The sequence below is a fragment of the Suricata suricatta genome, chromosome 7 (genome assembly GCF_006229205.1).
Source record: "Suricata suricatta isolate VVHF042 chromosome 7, meerkat_22Aug2017_6uvM2_HiC, whole genome shotgun sequence".
Taxonomy (NCBI): Eukaryota; Metazoa; Chordata; class Mammalia; order Carnivora; family Herpestidae; genus Suricata; species Suricata suricatta.
The window spans coordinates 30,324,629-30,329,782 of NC_043706.1; the positions used below are offsets into that span (position 1 = coordinate 30,324,629).

General features: G+C 38.3%; 1 protein-coding gene across 11 annotated transcripts in view; it reads right to left on the bottom strand.

Annotated features, from left to right (window-relative positions):
• The window catches only part of LOC115296120 (butyrophilin subfamily 1 member A1-like), a 76,086-nt gene that overhangs the window by 55,930 nt on the left and 15,002 nt on the right, over positions 1-5,154 (bottom strand). The window lies entirely within an intron of this gene.

Sequence of the window (5,154 nt, forward strand, 5' to 3'; positions counted from 1 at the left end):
GACGAGCGGCCCTGGCCATTGGGTTACGACAATTGGCGCCTGAACGCGGGGCTCAGTAAAGTAATGCCCTGAGCGCGGGTTACGACACAAGGGGACAAAGATCTTGTACATTTAAAAGTAGGAAACATTTCTAAAAGAAATTAACATATGCCTAGATAAATAAAAAAAATCTCCCATGTTCATTGATGGAAGACTTCATATTACTAATATGGCAGTACTTCCCAAAGAGATCTACAGATTCAATGCAATCATTAAAAATCCCAATAATTTTTTTTACAAAAATAGCAGCATTGATACTTGAATACTTATCAAAGTGCAAGGGACCCCAAATAGCCAAAACAATCTTTAAAAAGAAAAAAATAATCTTGGAGGACAAAACCTTTCTGATTTTACTAACTGCAAAGCAACAGTAATCAAAACAGTCTGGTACTGAGATAAAGATAGATGTATAGACCAATGGTATAGAATTGAGAATTCAAAAATAAACCGATAAATCTATTGTCAACTGATTTTTAATAGAGATTCCAAGGCAATTCTACAAGGACAGAATAATCTCTTCAACAAATGGCATTTAAACAACTTCATGCCCACATGCAAAAGAACACAATTGGACTCTGGCCTCCCCAAATAAAGAACATTAACTTAAAATGGATAAAAGAACTAAATGCAGGAACTAAAATTCTAAAGCGTTTTTAAGAAAACATAGAGATACCTCTTCATGACTTTGGTTTTGGCCAATGGATTCTTAGAAATTGGACAAAAAAGCACAAACGAGAAAGAGTAGACAAATTAGACTTCAAAAATTAAAAATTTTGTGCATCACAGAATTCTGTCAAAAATAAGTTAAGAAACAATCTATAGGCTGAGAAAAAATATTTGGAAATCATATATCTGTTTAGGGTCTAGTAGTATGAATGTATAGAGAATTCTTATAACTCATCAATAAAAAAACACAATCCTTTTAAAAAAATGGTTAAAGGACTTGAACAGACATTTGTCAAAGGGTCAATAAGCACATGTAAAGATGCCCATTAGTCATTAGGAAGATACAAATCAGAACCACCATGATTTACCACTTCATATGCAATTAGACTACTGCAATTTTTTGTGAAATGGAGAACAACAAGGGTTTGTGAGGATGTTGGGAAATCCAAACTCTAGGACATTGCTGGTGGGAATGTAAAGTGGTACTGCGGTGGTGAAAAACACTTTGATGTTTCTCCAAAAAAGTTAAGCACATAACACCACATGGCCCAGCCAATTACTCCTCAGTATACGCCCCTGAAATATTAAAAACAGGTATTCAAACAAATACTCATGCATAAATAGTCACAGAAGCACCGTTAGCAGTAGGCAGAGGATGTAGGAAGAAATGAAGGATCTATCAACAGAGAAGTGGATAAACCAAGTCTGGTATCCCCATACAATGGAGTATCAGTCAACCATGAAATTGAATGAAAGTGTGTTTTTATTTTTATTCAGGTGAAAATATTTTATTTTCCTTATAGTTTCTTCTTTGACCCATTGGTTATTTTAAAAACTTATGTACTTGGGGTGCCTGGGTAGCTCACTTGGTTAAGCATCTAATTTCAGCTGAGGTTATAATCTCAGTTTGTGAGTTTGAGCCCTGTATTGGGCTCTATGCTGACAGTGCAGAGCCTGCTTAGAATTCTCTCTCTCTCCCTCTCTTTCTGCCCCTCCCTTGCGTGTACATGTGCACTCCCTTCTCTCTCAAAATAAATAAACTTAAAAAAGTCTTAAAAAATAAAAATTAAAAAATTAAATAAAATAATAACCTACATGCTTAATACCTGTTCTCAAATTTCCTTCTGTGTCTGATTTGGAAAATAACTTCACTGTAGTCAAAGAACATATTTAAATGATTTCATCTTTTAAAATGTATAAGTACTTGTTTTAGAAATTAGCATAAGGATATTCTTCAGAATGTTCATTTGTACTTGAAAAAAACAAGTATTCTTTTTGCACTTTTCAACAAAAAGTTTCAATAATCTCTCTTTACTCTCTGTTTCTTTTTTTCCTGTTTGATGGACATCACTGTCATACTTGCCTTTAATTATTTACCTCAAAGAATTGGCTTTCTTGCAAGCTTTGATATATTTATAATAAATTATGTAAAAATCTTTGTCTAGTAAGTCCTACATTTGACCCACTCCCTCTCAACTGGAGACAGTTTCTGTCTTTTTTTTTTTTCTGTATGTGGGCCATACTTTCCTGTTTCTTTGTGTCTCCTAATTTTTGGATAAAAACTAGAGGTTTTAGAAAATATACTGTGTCAGCTCTGGAAATCTGATTCCTCTCCCTCCCCCAAGGAATGTTGTTGCTGCTGCTCTTTATCTGGTTAGTGGTTTTTCTCTAACTCTGAAGTCTGAATTCCATGCAGTGTGTAGCCATTCTAATCTCCGGGCACTTACTTAGCTTACTGGTCAGCTAATAATCCATCAAAGATTTTGTTACTACCTCTTTCAGCCAAAACATTTCCCACCTTTTGCTAAAGGGCTCCATGTGTGTTAAGGGTTAGTTGTGATGCTCAGAAAGTTTAAAACTTGGGTGTAGCCATCACTTTTTGTTTCCAGCCTCAGTCAGTCAGAGGTGAGAGATTGGGGCCCTCTTAGGCTCTCCTTGGCATGCACATAGCCTTCTCATGCATGCAGTTTTCTAGATTTCCAAATCAAAGTTTTTCAAAGTCCTCTTTGTTCATCTCATTGCCCAGATCTTCCTTTAAAAGTTTTGTTCTGCTTCTTAATTTGCCTGACTGATAGATTTTTAGATAGATGTACAAATATGCCATTGATTGTTTTTGACAATTTCCCTGAGGATAGGGTTTCTCCTATGGAAGAATTTCTAAACCAGATCAAATAATGACAATGTCCAGTGAAAGGTGCTTTTCCAGGGAGCTATAAAACCAGTCAATCTGGCAATACTCTGGTTGCTATAAGCCTTCTGTTTCATAGCTACCATGGTTACAAGGCTGCTATTTTAAAGGTTACCACCGAGTTGGAGAGAGATGGTTAGGAGCAGGCCAGGTTACAATGAACAAACTCCTGCTGCTCTTACAAATTTCAGCCGTTCTTCCTGAATAAATATTCCCCAAATTGTTGCACATTTGTTAATTTCCAGAGTTCTGGTTTTGACCATTTGGTCAGTATCTCGTTGCTTTTTTTTTTTTTTTTTTGAGAATTGTATTTATGGAGATCCTCACTCTGACATTCAGGAAGTCCTGACCTTGAAGATAAATTTGTATAACGGCATTTTCATGTTTCTCTGATAGTGTGTGTGCTGTACAAGAAACTGAAAGTGGTTTCATGATTTGTTTATAACTCAAAATGTCTTTTTATGCACTGTAATGCTAGATCTTTGATTCCAAGTTAAATTGGCTTAAAAATAGTCTTCACTGGGACGTAAGGATGGCTCAGTCAGTTAAGTGTCTGACTTCGCCTCAGGTCATGATCTCACTGTTGGTGGGTTCAAGCACCAAGCTGGATTCTGTGGTGACAGTTTGGAGCCTGGAGGCTGCTTCACTTTCCATGTACGTCTCTCTCTTTGCCCATCCCCTACTCATGCTCTGTCTTTCTCTCTCTCTCTCTTTCCCCCCAAAAAATAAACATTAAAAATTGTTTTTAAATATAGTCTTGTTCTTTAACAACTGGCTCATCCAAAGTTTTGTATAAATATAAGATTCTTTTATAAACTGAGTGTGACAGTCTTTAACTTTTATTAATACTTGTAAGCCTGTGAATACTTCTTGTGCAATATTTTAGTAATTTTTCAAAACCCAAACTCTAAACCATTTGAAGAATTCTAATAACTTTCACATATGAATTATTGCAATGTTCACTTGTACATTTTGTTTTTGAAATCATTTACTGACAAAATGTACCGACTAATCTCCGACAGTTCCTCTCCCAACACTCAGAACAGAGTTAGTATTTGTGCAGATGCCTTAGGGAAAGGCTCTGGGACCGAGGGGCACGCTGGCTTCCCAGGGCCGGCCCCTCACTGCACACGTAAGTATTTCCTCTTTCCTATAGTTATAGTCACTGAGGCCACTGCTGCTGCTCCTGCCTCTGCCACTGTCACATATCGAGGCCCAGGTCAAAGGCCAGTCACTTCCTTGGCCCCGTGGTCCTGCCACAGGCATTTGGATAGGCTCTGGCCAATCAGTGCTTGTGCATTGCCTGTGTTAGCCAGAGGCCTGACCCCTCTGGGTGTGGACTGTTGCTGGAACACAACTGTGTTCTGCTTCCTCTGCTCATATGTTGGGGCCCAGCAGGCCAAAAAACCTCCTGCACAGTGACCTTTGATGGCCAGGCCTCCAGGGCACAGGAGAATCTACATAAGCGACCATTGATGGCTATGCCTCCGGGGCACAGGAGAAAAATTTGGGAAGTTGTGGAACAAGTCAAAAGCCTGTGAAGCGACATTTGGCCTCCTGGGCTGCATATGTGGCTTCTATTTAACGTGTCCATGATTTTTCTTGTTCCTTTACAAAAGCAAAAAGGCTTATACCTTTAAGTTTTGAATCAACTTGGGTCAGTTGGTGGCACCTGCTTTCCCTTACTTTATTTCTGTTCCCAGGTCATTGCCTGCTGTTGGGGCAAACACAATCCTCTGTCTAAAATTAACCCCTTGTATGATAAGCACCTTGCCCAGACATAACTGCTAAAGGGCCTTGAAGAAAAGAAAAATCTTTGAGAGACAGACTCCCTCATTCCTGTTTTTTTTTTACTTCTGTTCTCACAGCTTTCTTTTGTGATAAAAAAAAAAAAAAATGAACCTTCCCAGAGCATGTTTTTACTCTCTCAAGGACCATAAGCTTTGTAATCATTAAAGAAAAAAAATGTGTAACCCCCTATGGCATAAAAGACACTGACACTGGTGGCTTTACCACCATTCACGTTGTCTGTCTTCTTTCTTTCCTATAGATAGTTCGCCGACACCAACCACCTACTCAGGGACCGTTCGACTGGGGGTACGTGGGCTGGTCCCCCGTCCTCCGAACTCATGTGCTTGGTCTATTATCTCATTGGACTTCATTTATAAAACGGATATTCAAAGACAAACTTACTGAGAGTTGAGCGTAACGGAAGCAGAGCATTATACCAGGCAGAGGTATAAATTGCCTATCTGTGAAGC